The sequence below is a fragment of the Rattus rattus genome, chromosome 10, assembly GCF_011064425.1.
Source record: "Rattus rattus isolate New Zealand chromosome 10, Rrattus_CSIRO_v1, whole genome shotgun sequence".
In the NCBI taxonomy this organism is placed as follows: domain Eukaryota; kingdom Metazoa; phylum Chordata; class Mammalia; order Rodentia; family Muridae; genus Rattus; species Rattus rattus.
This window is the reverse complement of record NC_046163.1, coordinates 60808202-60826798: the sequence shown is the minus strand read 5'-3', so window position 1 is coordinate 60826798 and position 18597 is coordinate 60808202.

Here is an 18597-nt window from a genome sequence, read left to right as displayed (position 1 = left end):
CCCACCGAGCTCCACCCAAGAGTAAAAAGAGATGTTCTCTCCTGACAGTTGTCATCGTGAAGGAAGGGATGGGAGTGCTGGGTGCCATTGTGAGTGAGCAGAAGCCCGGGGAAGCTGCAGAACGTCTTTATCATCAAGAACCCCAAGCCCTTCCCAGGTCTGCAGGAGAGGGGCTGAGCTGGGCTGGAGATGTAGGAAACTGCGCCTGACGGGAGCTGTGCTCCCAGGCGTGCACCTCCATTGCCCTTGGCATGCCGGTGACAGGGTCTATTGTGACACCTCTCCTACACACTGTCACAGGTCACCACCCCTACGGCTCTTATTGACCGGACACCCTCAGGCCTCTGTGTACCTGCAAGGATCACCTCTGGCCTCCATCAGCGCCTACACAAAGATTCTTTGCCTGACTAAACTCTGATCAGGCTCCTGAACCTTCTGAGCACGCCTCATAACCTCTACTTTTAACAAAGAGCCCTATAAAGTCGCCTTAATATGCCCATCCAGCCAGCCGGACCTAAAGGTGCTTACTTGCTGCTATGCCTGACCACCTCAGCTCCTTCCCGAGAACATCGGTTCTCACCATTAATACAGTTAGCTCCTCGGGTTCCTGTGAACCCAACCATAAGATTATTGTCGTTGCTCTTCATAACTCTAACTTTGCTACCGTTATGAATTGTACTGTAAATGATATTCAGGATATCAGGCGTGCGACCCCTGTAAAAGGGATCGTGACCCACAGGTTGAGGACCAAGAACAGTTGAGTAGTCTTGGAACAACACGGTAAAAGGGAATAGATTCCTTTAGATTGTCCTGTGACCTACAGACCACATTCACATGTATATGCATGCATGTAGTATGTGCATGGTTCCCCCAAACACACACGTACTCGCGCGCGTGCACACACACACACATACACACACACACATACACACACACACACACACACGAATGTGTGAACAAATGAATGAATGAAAAATTAAAGAATCCCTCCCCACCACATTGTTTGGCATTAATGGTAAGTTTTGACCATCAACTTGATTGAGTTAGGAAAGATGTCAGGCAGCAATGAGGCATATCTTTGGGTATGTCTCACAAGAGTGCCTCTAGAGTGCTTTAAATGAGGGAGCACCTACCCTACTGTAGGTGACATTACCTAGTAAGCTAGAGCTTAGGACAGACATATGGAAAAAAGGAAGAAGGAGAAAGATCACTGAGCACCAGCCTCGCCTGTCTCTGCTTGCCGATGTGCCCAGATCCAAGGTGTGCCAACCACACAGTCTCTGCCATGCCTTACCACAATGATAGACTACTGTGCCCTCTCAAACCACAAGCAAAACAAACCCATCTTCCCCGGGGGTTGCTCTTTGCCAAGGACTTGGTCTCGGTGATGACTCAGGTAACTGAGTTATAAATAACTGGTTTAATCCAAACCCTGTACCCTGAGGCATTAACTTCCTGACCCAGACCTGCCCCGTGACAGTCACTTTCCCACTTGCTCACTAGTGTCCCTGCTCAGAAACCCCATTGCCACCATTCATTATCTAGTATCATGGTCCAGAGTAGTCTTTCTTATCATACTTAAGTAAACCACTGAGTCATGTTTTCTTCAAAACTCCCATCCCACATACCACCGCCCTAGTCATCCCAATCCCACACACACACTTTTCTCAAGAGAGAGATGCCAGACATTCCCTGGCTTCCATGATTGGCTCCAAAAGTGCCCTGAAGGAGACAGGGAGGAGCGAGCCATGTGTGAACGGGTATTCCGATGCCAAATGGACAAGATTTCTTTAGTCTGAATCCTCAAACTCTCATATCAGTCAGCACTCAGAGTTTAGGGATGAGCTCAGTCACAAAGAGAAAGAAATGGAGAAAACAGGAAATGATTGTTGGGTCTTGGTCCTGAGGCCATGCTCCTGTAGATAAGCATTCCACCTTAGGGAGTAAGAGGTTCTCTTGTGTCTTAGGGTCTCACTGCTGTGAACAGACACCATGACCAAGGCAACTCTTATAAAGACATTTCATTGGGGCTGGCTTGCAGGTTCAGAGGTTCAGCCCATTTTCATCAAGGTAGTAACACGGCAGCATCCAGGCAGGCATGGTGCAAGAGGAGCTGAGAGTTCTACATCTTCATCTGAAGGCTGCTAGCAGAATACTGGCTTCCAGGCAGCTAGGATGAGGGTCTTAAAGCCACTCCCACAGTGACACACCCACTCCAACAAGGCCACACCTCCAACTAGTGCCACTCCCTGGGCCAAGCATATTCAAACCATGACGTCATGAAAGGAGGGTTGACGCATCGTGCCCCATTTTAAATGTAACACATAAGGCCAACAGCACTCCTGCCCAGCCAAAATCAGTGGCTCTAACATCAAAGATAGCAACTTTGCCTTGGGAAAGTTCTGTGTCTCTATCTTCCCTTCAATAAACCTTTACAAAGCTCCTTCCTTGTGCCGGGCACTCTGCCAAGACCACCGAAATCCACAAGAAGGACAGGGGCTTATGCCTTAGCATACCATAATACAATAAAGCTAGAGACCAGTGACAGGAGTAACTAGAGAAACTAAACAGCAATGTGAAAGGAAGCTCACACGTTTACCAACGAGCCATTGGAGAAATCAATGGGGACACTCTGAAATAACCTAGATTCAAATGGAAATGAAAACACAATAGATAATAACTCTGGATATGGGGAGGGGAGTTTAAAACTAATTATCAATGTCTGTATTAAACCATCCAAAAAAAGACTTCCGGGTATGATGGCAGTCTAGAACCTACCTCTGTGTGGCCTGTAGAAAAAGAAGTGTCAGGAAATTTTTAAAAATTAAAATAGACTCTATCCCAAAGAAAGACAGAGGAAGGAAAGGCTTTAGAGATAGAAGAAAAGACTGACAAGACACTGGGAGAGAATGAGGTTGGAAGGAGGCGGGGCAGCCGGGGGAGGCAGGGCAGCCGGGGGAGGCGGGGCAGCCGGGGGAGGCGGGGTAGCCGGAGGCAGGGGTCTTGTTCCTTCTTGTTTGGTCTTCTTGAGGCAAAGTAGTGGGGGATGAGCTTGAGGAGGAGGAGTGAGGTAAGACTTGGTCTTGTGAGATATTTAGGATTGCTGTAAAATACAATTACCTGCCTTAAGTCTAAATCAATTAGGTAGCTGACCTGCAGGTCTGAGCTCCTCTGAAGGAGAGAAACTGATTAGCACCTCATCATAAAACAGCAGGGGATAAACATTTACTGCCAGTGCTCCTTTCCCTGGTGAATCAGCCAGAAAAACCGGATAAGCTGGTTAACTGTTTGTGAACCAGGGAGCAAGGAAAGGGAAAGAATTAAGATGCTTTATACAGGCAAATATGCACAGACAGGTATACATTCATATATTCATACACCCACACTCTGACTGGGCCCGACCATCTGAACTCCACAAGGATTCATGTGTTCTTATACAGATACACATATACCTACACACAAATGTATAGACAAACAGACATATACATTGGGATGGGTGGGTGGGTGGGTGGGTGGATGGATGGATGGATGGATGGATAGGTGGGTGGATGGGGCAAAGTTCCCCAAGCCAAATCATTCAACCAACAACTATTTCTTTTCTCTGGCCTTTTAATACCTACTTAGACAAAAGTTCCTTAGAAAATTACCTGAGAGATAAAATGTTACATAGAAAGGGAGTTACAGAAGGATGTTGATATTAAGTTCCAAATAGTGCTTCATCATAATATACTCATTAAAAGTTCAAAGCAACAGTTTTTACGTGGCCTTGCCTTATCATAGTGCACACCTGTGAATTTATCCATGAACCTAAATGTTTTTCCTTGAACTCAAAATCGTCCCAAGTCTATTTCTTTTAGTGAGATTATGAAACATCATTGTATTTTATTATATGGCCTTTAATTACTGTTCTGAGGAGTGAGCACATTCTATTCCTGATTCTAACTTCGTTACATCTTTCTAGCAACTAAAACCATCTCTAAAAACTTTCCTCCTAAAGTTATTTAATCAAATCAGAACTTCTATAGAATTATCTACTTGTCTAGCATCAACACAAGATAGTACATCTTTGTAGGTTTGCAGAGATCTGCTCAAAGGGGTGGGCTAATACCCAGTGATTGCTATATATTTAATAATAACAGGAAAAGCATATTAATAGCAGGGATCTTTCCTAAAATGAATTTCCCCTGGGCCTTGCCTATGAGAGCAAATCCGACATGGATTTTCTTTTTAAACCAAGGCAGACTCATCTCAGGAACATTACCTGCTAGTTATGATCTCCTATGATGGCTCCTGACAAAAAAATAAAGAAAAGTGGAAGGTGGGTGCTGAAAAGAAAAAAGCCATGCTGAACATTGTTCCAGCTCTATGGCTGGTGTGAAGAGGGGGGCAGAAAGGGGCCTGGGTAAAAAGACTATTCCAGATCATCCTGATGGTCCTACACGCATGGTAGTCCTACCCACAAGGCCAGCCCATAGCCCTCACGAGCCTCAAGTCCCATTGTAGGTCTTGCTGAAGCAGTGGCTTCTCTTGTGGAGTCAGCCATTGCAGTTGGGAGAGTGGCCCTGTTTCAGAGGACTGTGGCTGGGTGCCATCTCACCTGAAAGGTATCTAAAGTCTACGGATGAGTACTCTTGAGGCTTGGATAGGAAGCAGTCCCAAGGCTCAAGGCTCTAGTTTGAAGTGAGAAGGAAGCCCTGAGAGATACTTGTGGAGAATGGGAAGGCCAGAAGCTAAAAGTGCAAGCAGCTGGTGGCTCGACTCAGGTAGTCAAGTGCATAGGGAAGGTGGTTCCTCCCTTGGTGGCTGAGAGCACACACCATTGACTGAGATTAGTTCTGGAGCTTGATATCCCCAAGCAAGAAATCAGCAGAGCAGCCCAGCCTCTGGAGCCAGCTATATGCTGTAAGGTTCACTTCCGATGTCAGATAACTCTGAAGTGCCAACGGAATGCTCAGTATCTATGGCTGTGTATCTCCAGCAGGGTAATGAATGCTTAGAGGGCTTTGAAAATGTGAAGACAGGTCCTCCCATGTAGTTGTTTCCTTCCCTCTTAATACACTTGAGAAACACACTCAGCTAGAACATTGCCTATGCTGGAGGGTTCAAACTGGGGTGTACTGGAGAAGTAGAAGGACCTGTTTGGTCCACAGATTACAAAGCCAGGGGTGGCAGCCCAGTAGAAGCTCCATGTATACCAAGAACAAAGCTACCAATGTTAAGATTATCTCTGACAAACTCCAGACAGGCTCATCATAGGTTCAACTCAGCACAGCATGCGATATGCCATTTGTAACTCCCTCTTTGTACATCTATTTATGTGTATGTTTAGAAGTATTTTGAGCTTATTGTATTGGGAGTTCTGTTCTGTGTTTCCCCTTCTTTTTTTTTTTTTTTTTTTTTTTTTTTTTTTTTTTGGTTCTTTTTTTGGAGCTGGGGACCGAACCCAGGGCCTTGCGCTTGCTAGGCAAGCGCTCTACCACTGAGCTAAATCCCCAACCCCTGTATTTCCCCTTCTTATATTAATTCTTAGTTACTTTTCTATTGCTGTAAAGAGATGCCATACCCAAGGCAATTTATAGAAGAGTTTATTGGGGCTTACAGTTCCAAGGGTTGAGTCCACAACGGTCATGACAGGAAGCATGGCAGCAGACAGGCACAGTGCTGAAGCAGTAGCCAAGAGTTTACCTCCTTCTTCAAAAGTAGGAGGCAGAGAGAGAGAGCTAACCAGGAATAGCAAGGGCTTTTTGAAACCACCCTGAGTGACACACCTCCTTCAAGAAGGCCACAGCTCCTAATCCTTCCCAAAGAGTTCCTCAACAAGGAACAAGTATTCAAATAAATGAACCATGAACCTTACAGGGACCATTCTCGTTCAAAGAACCATATTCCACTCCCTGGCTCTATTTTAGTTCCACTTCAAAAGTCTCCATAGTCTTTCACAGTCTCAATGTAGTTTAAACTCCAAAGTCTCCACTTCAAAAGTCTCCATAGTCTTTCACAGTCTCAATGTAGTTTAAACTCCAAAGTCTCTTAAATGTCATATAAAGCAAAATTAAAACCAAATCATGTACTTCCAACATATGCTGCCACAGATTGTACATTAAAACTCCCCCAAGGGAGGCATAGGGGCATAGCAAGGAAATACTGACCAAGCCAAGCCTGAAAAACAGCAGGGAAAACTTCAAATCTTTTTTTTTTTTTCCGGAGCTGGGGACCGAACCCAGAGCCTTGCGCTTGCTAGGCAAGCACTCTACCACTGAGCTAAATCCCCTACCCCAAAAACTTCAAATCTTATAACTCCATGTCTGATGTCAAAGGACCAGGTAACATCCCCTTCCAGCTTTGACAACTGCAACACCTCTCTCCCTCCTTCTCTTCCCTCCATCTCCCCCCTTTTCATCTCCTCTCCCCTCTCCCCCTCTCCCTCACCCTCCCTCTCTCCTTCTCTTCCCCATTTATTTTTTAATTTTTACCACAACCCATATATGACATACCAAAATTAAGTCAAGACACTATGAACTGTTTAAACTGATCCATAGAAAGCAACAAGACTGAGTTTCCTAAGAAATAAAATCCCAAGACTGAATGAATGGATTCACTGAAGAATTCTGCCAGCTCTTAAAGATGAGCTAACGTAAATGTTCCTCAGATTGTCCCATAAAACAGAACAGGAAGAGACAGGGCCAAACTCAGCATTCCCCTGACACCAAAATCAGAAAAAGACACAATGCAAAAGAAAACTACAGGCCAATACCCTTGTTGAACAAGAATACAAAAGTCCTCAAGAAAATATTTTGATTTAACAGCAATTAAGATCCTACACTGTGACCAAGGTGGTTTCATCCAGAGGATGCAAGGATGATTCAACACAGATCAATAAATGTAATAGAGCACATACACATACTGAAGGGCAGAAATCACATGACCATCCCAATATATGCAGAAAAGGACTATGATGAAGTTCGGCATCTGTATCATTTACTTCTGTTGTTCAGATCAAATTCCTGACAAAAGCAACTTAAGGAAGGAAAGGTTTGTCTGGGTTCAGAGTTCAAGGATAAAGTCCACCATAACTGGAAATCCATGGCAACAGGAGCATGAGGCATCATAGCTGCTCACACCGCTTCTGAAATCAAGAAGCAATGAGAATGAATGCTGGTACTCACCACACGTTCTCCTCTTTATTCATCCTAGGACACCAGCCTATGGGATAGTGTCATCCATACTCAAGGTGAGTCTCCTGGACTCAGTTAAACCCTTGGAAACACCCTTGCAGGCACACGCAGAAACGTGTTCCGTGGTGACTGTGAATAATGTTTAAGTATTCTGTTGTCTACAAACCGATACTTTGTCTTCTTCCTTTTCGATTTGTATCTCTTTTTCTTTTTCTTTTTTTTTTTCGGAGCTGGGGAAGGAACCCAGGGCGCGCTCTACGGCTGAGCTAAATCCCCAACCCCCTTGATTTGTATCTCTTAACTTTTCCTCTTGTCTTACCACTCTAGTTAAGATGGTCTAAGAGCAGAGATTGGAAACTTTGTCTCATTCTGATTGTATAAGCTGTTCCTCCTTTGATATGACATTGACTATGAGATCACAGTGCATATGGCCTTTATTATGTCACAGTATGTCCTTGCTGCTCCCTCAAGGCTCTCATCATGAAGAGATGCTAGAATGATTAATCCTGACACTCAACTATTGGGATCTAGAATCACCTAATCTTTGACAATTGCAGCAGCAGTCTAAGTTAGAAAAAGACAGCCTCTTCACAAATAGGAAAAGTGGATATCCACTGTGGAGTAATAACACTATCTCTCACCCTACACAAAAATAAATTCAAAATAGACCAAAGACCTTAGTATGAAATAAAAAAAGCTTGAAACCATGGGGTAAGGGATTTTTGAAGTTTCAGATACAAGCAAGGGTTTTCTGAAAAGGACTCTACTAGCTCAGGAAGAAATAACGAGAATTGTCAAATGGGGTTGAATCAATGTAAAAGGTTTCTGCACAGCAAAGGAACCAGTTAACTTAGTGAAGACAGCCTACAGGATGGGAGAGACTTTTCAGCTATACATCTGACAGGCAATTCTTATCCAGAATCTATAAGGAATACCAAAACTAAAATACAAATCCAATCAATAAACAGACAAATTAAATAGACAGTTCCCAAAGAGGAAGTAAAATCCCCAATAAGCATACAGAACACATTGGCATCCGGAACCATCAGGAAATTTACATAGATTACATTTCGCTGTGGTTAGAATGACTAACATCAAGATAAGATATGATAGGCTGCTATAGGAATATCAATTAGTGAATCCAGTATGAGAATCAGTGGTGAGGTCCCTCAAAAAAAAAAATAAATAAATAAAAAAATCAAGCCGGGGTACAAGTCAGTTTACAATAGAGACCATGCTTGTCACAACAGCTGGGTCAGGGAGGCAGTCTAGGAGTCAGTCCCTCAGTAGATGAGTGGACAAAGAAAATGTGCTACCTTTACACTGTGGGTTATTACCCAACCACAAAGGGTGAAGTTGTACTGTTTTCAGGTAAATGTGCAAGCTAGAAATCATCATGTTGGGTAAAACAAGTCAGTCAGTCTGTCTGTCTCTCTCTCTCCCCACCTCTTCCCCACCCCACCCTACCTCTCTCTCTCTCTCTCTCTTTCTCTCTCTCTCTCACACACACACACACACTTTCTCTGATATGTCTCTCCTCTGGAATGCCAGGATTACAGACAGGTACCACTACACTCAGCTTCAGAACCAGAAAAAAAATAAATAATAATAATAATAATAATAATAATAATAAGAAGAAGAAGAAGAAGAAGAAGAAGAAGAAGAAGAAGAAGAAGAAGAAGAAGAAGAAGAAGAAGAAGAAGAAGAATAGAAAGCAGGAGGAAGGGGTTGGGGATTTAGCTCAGTGGTAGAGCTTGCCTAGCAAGCGCAAGGCCTGGTTTGGTCCCCAGCTCGGGGGGGACAGGAGGAAATTAGGTTGGGGAATAAGGGACAAAGGGGGAAAAGAGGGAGAAAAAGACATAGGAGAAGCAGAGATAGGGGGGACACTGTCATGAAAGTCCTTTATGTAAATATGTGAGAATGTCTCAATAAAATCAATTGTTTTGTACAATTAATGCGTTTCGATAAAAAGTTAATTCCAAAAAGAAAAAAGAGACAGCAGAGGAACCCACAGACTAGCGGGCTAACGGGCAGTTATTTGTGGCACCAGGGGACACATAAAGGAGCTAATGGGGCTGGAGAGGTGACTGGGTTGTTAACAGTGCTTATGGTGCAGGATTGTTGTGCAAGTATTGGGACTGCAGTTCGGACTCCAATGGCCACCCAAAACCTGGGAGTGGCCCTGCACACCCCTGTAACTGCAGCACTGAGGTGGGTGGAGACAGGAGAATAGCTAGGGTTGGCTGGCTTGACTGGCTCGCTGACAAAAGACCAGGTAAGAAGTGGCACAGGAAGACACTTCTGTGGTCCCTGTGAGAGGCACGTGCAGCCCTCCCTCACATAAATAAAAATAATAAGACAGTGGACAGAATTAAATTTTACAACGCTAAAGGAAGGGCTTCACTCATCCACAAGTGCCTCAGGAGGCAAGTGGGAAAGCTCCCTGTCCCGGTGTGATTTGCATTTCAATTAGTGCCAAGTCTGCTCCAGGCACTCCCTACTGAGCGTGACTCAGGAGGCTGAGGTCTCCCTACAGAACTTTCTCAGGACTGGGCTGCAGCCGCACCCTCAGTCCGTTCAGACTGGGCACAGCCCAAGGAACAGAGACCCAGTGAGCTGTCTCAGGGGAGTCTGGAAGCCCCGTCCCCAGCTGACACCAAGTCTTCCTAAAAGGGCTGGACAGTGGTCAGCCTGCGCTGCACAACCACAGATAGTGGACTAGACGATCGGGAAGGCCCTGCCCTCCAGCCCCCTCAGAACCTCTCATGAATATTAAGGAACCTGTGCTCTGAGTCAGAAACCGTGGAGACACATAACTGAGCGTGACTCAGTCCCAGGCCCAGGCTCAGCTCTGAGCTTCCTCTCAGATTATGCCCTTTTTTGGCCCCGGGCAGGGTTTCCCTCGTCTCTCTTAGATGCTGATGGGCAGAGCCTCAAACAGCCCAGGATGAGCAGAGCTGCAGCTCACAGGCTCTCTCTCCAGAAGGGCTGGGTGCAAGTCTCCCCAGGACTTCAGATCCTACGGGAGGATGAAGAGGCACCACTGCCCCTCCTCTAGCCGCGCCTCAGAGTCCAAGCTAAAGTTCTAGTGAATGGACAACCCCAAATCCTTAGAAAAACTTCCTCCTTGGGTGTATAAAAGGAAAATGAAGTAGGAGCGAGGGGTGGGGGTTGGGCGACGACAGGGGGAGGGACAGGAAGGGTGGAAGTCTACACCAGCAGAAGCATCACGGTAATTTTACCCCAAATCCTAGCTGTATTCACAAGTGACCCCTGGTGGCAAGTTAAACCAGGCGGATTTGAGACCAAAAAAAAAAAAAAAAAAAAAAAGGCAAAATTTCCCATATGAAGATACAAGCACAGGGAAAGAGGGAGTGGGGTGTGTGTGTGTGTGTGTGTGTGTGTGTGTGTGTGTGTGTGTGTGTGTTGAGGGTGTGTGTTGAGGGTGTGTGCTTAAGGCAGTGTATCCAAGAAAGAAGAAGAAAAACCCAGAGAGAAGAGAGAAGGGTGTGCTGGGAGGGGGAAAGTCAGAGTGTCTTAAAGCCACAGAAGTGACTGGTGACACCCAGACCTACAGTACAGAGTGTGTTGACAGTGAGTTCAGGGCGTTAGCTACTCCCTCGGACTGATGTAAATGCATGTCCTACACAGAGGGTCAGAGTTCCTAGCTGCAGCCTGCCTTCACAATGCAGAGCCACAACACCCTGGCTGCATGGTCCTAAGGACTCAAATGAATCCATTTTCTCAACTGCAAATGTGACTAGATAGCAAGACATAGCCCATTGGGCTACCGTGATGATCTAATGAATGACTATGTGTCGTGCCTTTGAGAAAGAGACATGGACTCAACCCAGCTCCACAGTGACAGCACACAGAGGTTCTAGAATGGCCATTGCAAACCAGGCAGATCTCCACCAAGTCTTCCTTGTTCTGGAGTCTCCCTCTGAGTTTCCTCTGAGTTCCCTCTGAGCTACACTGTGTTTCCCTCTGAGCTACATTGTATCCTTTGCCCTGCGGTATTGTCTTCTCTCTCTTCCCTGTTCTTATAAGATCTTCCTTAGGGTCTGAAGACTACCCTACCTCCTGCTCTGAATATTCTCACAGGTAGTACCCCCAAAGCCTCCTGTGTCTTTTCTTATTGAGTTTTTTGAGCAGTGTTTTACTCTATATCCAGGCTGGCCACAAACTCATAGCAATGCCCCTGCTATGTTGAGATCACAGATGTAAATGACCATGCCTAGCTGGCTTGGACCTCTGTTCCAGTTTGCTTTCTGTTGCTGTGAAACAAATCACAACCAAATGCAACTTGGGGCAAGTCAAGGTCTGTTTGGCTTAGAGGTTACAGGCTTAAAGGTTACAGTCTGTCACAGAGGGAAGCCAAAACGGGCACTCCAGCAGGAAGTTGAAGCACAAACAGGAATAGCTTGCTCCCTCTGGCTTTCTCAGTTACCTTTCTCTGACAATCTAGTCCACTCACCTAGGGGTGGCAACTGCTCATGGTGGGCTGGGCTCTCCTATATCAATTAGCAATCAAGAGCATAACACCCACTCTGGTGGGAGCTGTTCTTCAACCCAGGTGTATCTAGTTGATGACAACCTCCACCTTTTACCTTTTTTTTTTTTTTTTTTTTTAGAAAGGAACATTTTGTCTAGAGGGCACACAAAGTTAAATAATTCTATGCTGTAGGACCTATCAGAGCCCTTAATATATAAGCAGCATTATGGATCATCAAGAGGCAAATTGAATAGGAAACATTTTCCAAAATCAATTGGCCATGAAAAAAATTTACAGATCCACACCCACACAGAGACCTCCCACCAACATCTCAAAAGACTCGGGCTGCTTTACAGAATCAAATTGCAAACCACCTCTAAAGTTCCATCCAAACCTGGTTTCTGGGATGCAGAGCTCACATTTCGAAGCATCCCTGGCAAATATGGCCCAGGTGGGGCCATGTCTGTACAGAGTTAACTCAAGCTCTCCTGTGCATTGCATCAGCAACCTGAGCTGTATCTGCAAGCCTTTGTCTACTGAGAGTGACCGAGCACGTTGTCAGCACTGTGGTCCCTCTTTCACAGAGAGAGAAACTGAGGCCTAAGAAGATAAAGACACTGGCTCAATCCATGGTCAAACAAACTCTTACTGTGCTCACTGAGTTGCCCCCGGCAGGAGGATGGATACCAAAGGGCCCACTGATGAGGAGCCTGGAGTAGAGAGGGGTTTGGAATCAAACCCCTAGAATTAATGAGGCCTCAGCAATCGTGCTACGTCACTGAGGCAGGTCAATAAGAACAAGGAATAATACCTGATCCCAGAGACACCACAGCAGAAGGCAGGGGAGGCACATGAACCACGTCTCAATGGCCGTAAAGCAAATTGAGCAGAGAGCAGAGGGAGTGTAGGGCCTAACATAATAGGGGATTGCTGTGGTTTGTGGTTTTTTTTCTTTTTTAAGATTCGTTCATTTTATTTTATGTGCGTGAGTATTTTGCCTATGTGTATGTATATGCACTACGTGTATGCACTATATGCACTACTATATGCACTGAATGTATATACATACATTCAGAAGAAGGCATTATATCCCTTGAGCTGGAGTTGTGGATGGTTGCAGACCATCCCATGGGTTCTGGAAACCAAGCCCAAGCTCTCTGCAAAGCAACAAGCACTCATAACCTGAGCCATCTCTCCAGCCTCTCTGGTTTGGATTTTAAATGACTATCAAGTGCCTGCCTATAGGGTAACAGCTGGTTATCAGACTACGGGACTTTTAGAGGACATTGGAGCAGTTAGGAGACAGGGCCCAGTGGGAGGAAATTTGATGTGATTGCTTGATTGGGAAACATCCCTGGGTAAGTCTATGTTGTATTGTTGTGAAGAGACGCTGTAACCATGGCAACTCATTAAAAAAGCATTTAGTTGGGAGCTTGCTTACATCCAGAGGCTTAGCCCATTATCATCATGGCAGAAAACATGGCAGCACACGCACAGACATGGTGCTGGAGAGACAGCTGAGAGCTCTGTGCCTGGCTCGAGGCAAGCGGCTGGAGGAAAGAGACAGTGGGCCTGGCTTGAGCTTCTGAAACCTCAAAGCCCGCCCCCAGTGACACACTTCCTCCAACAAGGCCACGCCTCCTAGTCCCTCTGGAGGAGAGCACTTGTTAATGACCAGGCACTTAAATATATGAGCCTATGGTGAATATTCCCATTCAAAAGCACCACAATCCCCTATAGGCTCACACGTGTGAGCACAACAGCACCGTTCAGGGAGGTTTAGGAGCCTTTGCTAGAGGTAGATTGTCTCTGGGGAGAGGAGTAAGCTTTGAGTTTATAAGTTCACCCCACTTCCAATTTGCACCCTCTGCTACTTTATGCTTGCAATTGAAGATGCCATCTCTCAGAATCCTGCTCCTGCTGCCTGTTTGCTGTCATGGCTCCTGAGGTGGACCCTTATCCTTCTGTATCCATAAACCCAAATAAACTCTTCCTATCCGTTGCCTTGGTCATGGTAATTTATCACACCAACAGAAAAGAAGCTAGTACACTTGGTCACTGGGAGCATACACCTTAAGGGAGTATTGAGAGCCCAGCCTCTCCTGCCTCTCTCTCTGCTTCCTGGAGGCCAGGAGGTGAATGGACAGCCCTGCCACGTACCCCTGCTGTGACATAGTATGCCACCATCAGCTCAAACCCACAGGCCCAGGTGACCACAAAACTGAGCCTATGAAACCAGGAGCCATGATAAACTTTCTCCTTTCAGCCGATTGTCTTAGATGCTTTGTCAGAAGGGCAGAAAGATGATTCACTAGTTTGGTGGTTGGCTCTCCCAGCCCCTTCCTGTCTCTTTACTATTACAGGGTCCTGGCCCCTTGGCCCCTTGGCCCCTTGGCCCCTTGTCTACAACCCCCATATGCTCCGTTCAGCACCCACTGAATGATTAATAGCTGACAGACTTCCTGCTTCAGGACCAATGTCAGCTTCCTCTCCACTAGCTTAGCAGCCAACACTGCAGAAGCTGTCCAGTGTTTTCCGTATCTCTTCTTGGCAATGGGCCTATTCACTCTTTGACTGAGAAAAGGAATGGAATTGGGTGAAGAAACCAGGTAGACTCATGTTCTGTAACTGCAAATGCCCCCAGATCGTAACTGAGCAAGCCCAGGGCAGTGCTCAACCTCCATTGTCAACTTGAATGGATTTGCACCTCAAGGATGCATTTTGGGATGTGTCTGAGGGTGCGTTCCAGAAAGGCTTAACTGAGGAAGGAGGACCCACTCTTCCACTCTGGATGTGGGTGGCTCCTTCCCATGGGCTGGGTCCTAGACTGATAAGCTGGAGGAGCAGGGGGCTACCTGGGCACCAGAATTCATGTCTGCTCCCTGACCATGGATACAATGTGATAGATACCTCATGTTCCCACTGCTGGGATGGATGATACTCAAACTAGAACCAAAAACAGACCCTGGGTGGCCTTTCCCATGTACTTCGTCACAAGGTAACACGGTGTTAATATACCTAGGAATACTTACAATGAAGATGGATACCAGAAGCACTGGGAAACTGGCAGGGATGTATTTGGCGTGTTGGGAGAAATTACACGCCAACCATCCAGGCTGTACGCTCAGGAGCCAAGTGACCGATTAGCACACTGACCTCTTGCCATGTGAACTTGAGCATATATCTGAGAAATTTTAGAATTTCTGCTTGGGAGGGGCTTGGAAATTGAAAAAATGCAGATGGTAGTTGGGGTTGCAAGGGATGGCCTTAGGGCCTGCCTTGTGGCTATTTTTGCTCAGCGAGCAACTTGTTCTGGTTAAAAGCATTGATTTGGAGGACTTGGGATACTACTGATGGAAACTGGGCTGGGGCCACACCTCTCTGGTACCCTGTGGCGCCTCCCCATAGAGAGGGCATTGTAGTTTTCCGTATCCGTTCCCTTCATCGGGAACTATGAAGACGGAGAACCAGCGGCAGTACCCATGTGCTGGCAGTGATGGTGACGATGATTGTGGCAATGGTGGCAACACCTAAAGTCCTGTTGTTTCCCAAACAATTCAAAGACACTGTGAGCTGATACTTGTAACAACTCTGACTATGCAAAGTAGGTAGTGGGTCCCCACTTGAGAAGAGACACCCTAATTTGCTTCTCTGCAGCTCTGATAAAGTACCAACTAAGCAAAATGTGGAAGAAACGGGCTTATTTCACCCTACAGATTCATTGTCTTAGTTTGGGTTTCATTGCTATGAAGAGACATGGTGATGGCAACCCTCATAAAAGGAAACATTTAATTAGGGCTGGCTTACAGTTTCAAAAGTTTAGTCCATTATCATCACGAAGGGAAACATAGTAGCATGCAAGTAGACAGGACCATAGAGGAGCAGCTGAGAGTTCTACATCTTGACTCATAGCCAGCAAAGAGAGACTGCACAGTATCGTAGCTTGAGCATAGGAGACCTCAAAGCCCACCTCTGCAGTGATGCCCTTCCTCTAACAAGGCCACATCTCCTAATAGCACCACTCCTTATGGGCCAAGCATTCAAGCACTTGAGTCTACAGGACTCACATCATTCAAACCATCACAGACATCATGGAGGGAAATTAGGGCAGGAGCTCAATGCAGGAACCTAGAGGCAACCCCTGAAGCAGGACCCCATGGAAACACTGTGCACTGGCTTGCTTCTAAGCTTACACTCAGCCACCTTATTTATACAACCCCAGGCCCACATGTCTGGGGATAGCACTCACTATGGTAAGATAGGTCCTCCTCTATCAACTAGTCATCAAGGAAATACACCCCAAGACATGCCCAGGAGCCAATCTGATGGAGGCAATTCTTCAAAGAGGTTCCCCCCACCCTCCAGTTATCTCTAGTTGGTGTCAAGTTGGCACAAATGATCAGGTATAGGAAGGAGATAAGATGGGGCAGGAGGCTGGCATTTTGAAAATGGCAAGGGATCCCACAAGTGAAGATGTAATTTTTCCTTAGCAAATCTGCCATTAGAAGAAGCTCCTATGAGAGCCCCTCTGAGAGAGGGCATTTGGTGCCTAAGGTGTGGCCTCGTCTGTGGCCCTCGGCTTTCCACAGCTGTGATACAGGCACGTGGGAGAATAGATTAAAGGCGGGAATGACGTGTGTGGGCTCAGGTTTTCAGAGAGCCCAGTGTGTGGTCAGCTGACTCCATCATTTAGGGCCGAGGTGAGGCTGAACATCATGGAGGCAGGAGTCTCTAGAGGAGAAGGCTGTTCACTTCATTGTAGACAGGAAGCAATCAGAGAGGAAGAACCTGAAGGCCACGTATACCCTTCAAAGGTCACTTTCCAGTGACTTCTTCCTCTCACTAAGCCCTGCGTGCTAAAGTTTCTGTCATTTCTCAAAATAGAGCCACCAGCTGGGGTCGGAGCATTCACCACGAGCCTGCAAAGGCATTAATGCTCAAACAAACTGGGCACATAAACTGGGTCCTTTGTTTTTGTCTCCTGAACATTGATACAGGGGACGGAACTCGGGCCTCTGTACACTAGACAACTGATCTACCAGTGAACTACAGCTCCAGGTAGATTTCAGTGACACTGTGGAATTCATATTGTCTGTGGTCCGCTTTGGAATCATGCCACAGATCTGAAAGGAGGGGAAGAGGAAAGCATACGCTTGCCTAGTGCTCCGCCTGCCTAGTCCTTTGCTGTCTGAAGCCAGAAAGAGAGGCCCTTCTGTGGTCTAGGGTTTCAGAGTAAGGTTTACTCCAGCACATGTCAGCTGCTGCCACCGCCCTCTCGAAACAGGGAGGGAGGATTTCCTGTGGCCAGCTGTTAAGTTTGTGAGTGCAACAAAAACTCTCTCTCTCTCTCTCTCTCTCTCTCTCTCTCTCTCTCTCTCTCTCTCTCTCTCTCTCTCTTATTCCAGATATGCCAGCTGTTTCTGATTCACTGCTACCCTTCTGGGCTGGATGAGTCATTTGGAAAGAGGGGATCTGTGTATGTCTCTATGGTTCCCTGACAGGGATCCTGTGGCCACCAAAAGAAAAGACTGGGCCAGCTCTCCTGAGAAAACTCGGTGAGGGAAGCTTTGGGAACATAAAGCACAGTGTTGACTCAGGTTACGAACTGATCCTTGTCCAAAGAGTGAGGTCAGTCATTACTCTGTGTGTCTACAAATCTATTGCAGTAGTTCTAGATGGTCTGGGGCCTTCGGGGAGCAGGATTCTATGCACATAGTTGGCTAGGTCAGCTGCCCTGCCCAAATGCACGGAGAAGGAGGTCACTAACCCGGAAGAGGAAGTCCTGGGTGAGAAGAGACATTTTTCCGCCTTGGCTTTGCAAAGCTTCAGTCCTGCCAGTTTCTGACTTGATGGCAGTGATGGGTGTAGCCTGCCCAGGCATTTGTAGCTTAAAGGATTGGGGCAAGTGTGTGTGTGGGGGGGGGGGTTGGAGCAGGCGGGGAGGGGGTTGGAGGGGGGTTGGGGGGGGCTGGCCTCCAGCTGCCAGGGAGGAGGAACTTTCTCCATCAGGGAACCAAACTTCTTGCTACAGCAGGATTGGGACAAACTTTTCCCCAAGAGCACTGAGCCCAGACGAAATCAGGGTGGGGCCAATAGAAATGAGATAGTGGAAAAAATTAAATGCTCCCAGGAAAGGTCGAGAAGCGTCTGAAACCATTGCCTGGGAACCCCCTGAACTACCAAGGACTACTGTGGTAGTCTTCTACTCCTTCAGTCACACAGGACAGGGCAGAGCCTGGTGACAAGCAGTGCGCCTGTCAGGCAATGTGCTGGGAGTTGAAACCTGAAGACAGAGGATATCAAATAAAGTCAAATTTAGGTAGGAAGAGATTGTCTTTTCAAAGAAAGACCATGATCCTAGGCAGAATGGCCCACTCTCAGGACTCTGAAAGCATCTCAGATTCAAACAGAAGAATAAGGAGAGGAGGCTCCTTTTTCTGTGGCAGGAGAGGGACAGAGTCAGGGAGAATCTGGAAGAGAAGCTGGAGAAACACTGGGAATGACTAGCCAAGCAGGGGAATGTTCCGGCTATCGTCAGCCCCTTCCCAGAAGCTGGCGAAGGTGGGTTGGAAGCCCTGTTTCATTTGTGCGTGTGCCAGCCCGGGAGAGGCAGAGCTGTGGAGACAGGAAAGAAAGAAGGAACCCCAAATGAAGTTACAGCAAGTGAAGCAGTGGGTCAGCCTTGGGCAACAGTAGACACCAGGTTAAAGACAAGAATAGATACAGTTACAAGGCTAATATAGGTATGAACAGTTCTTAGAGCTAATATTACCGCTGTCGTATTGATACAGAATGGACACATTTTAAACGATTTTATTTGACAAATACAGATGGAATAACCAGACACATCATGTTTTGTTTGTTAGACAGGGTCTCGCTGTGTAGCCCAGGCTAGCCTGGAACTCTCCATGCAGACCAGGCTGGCCT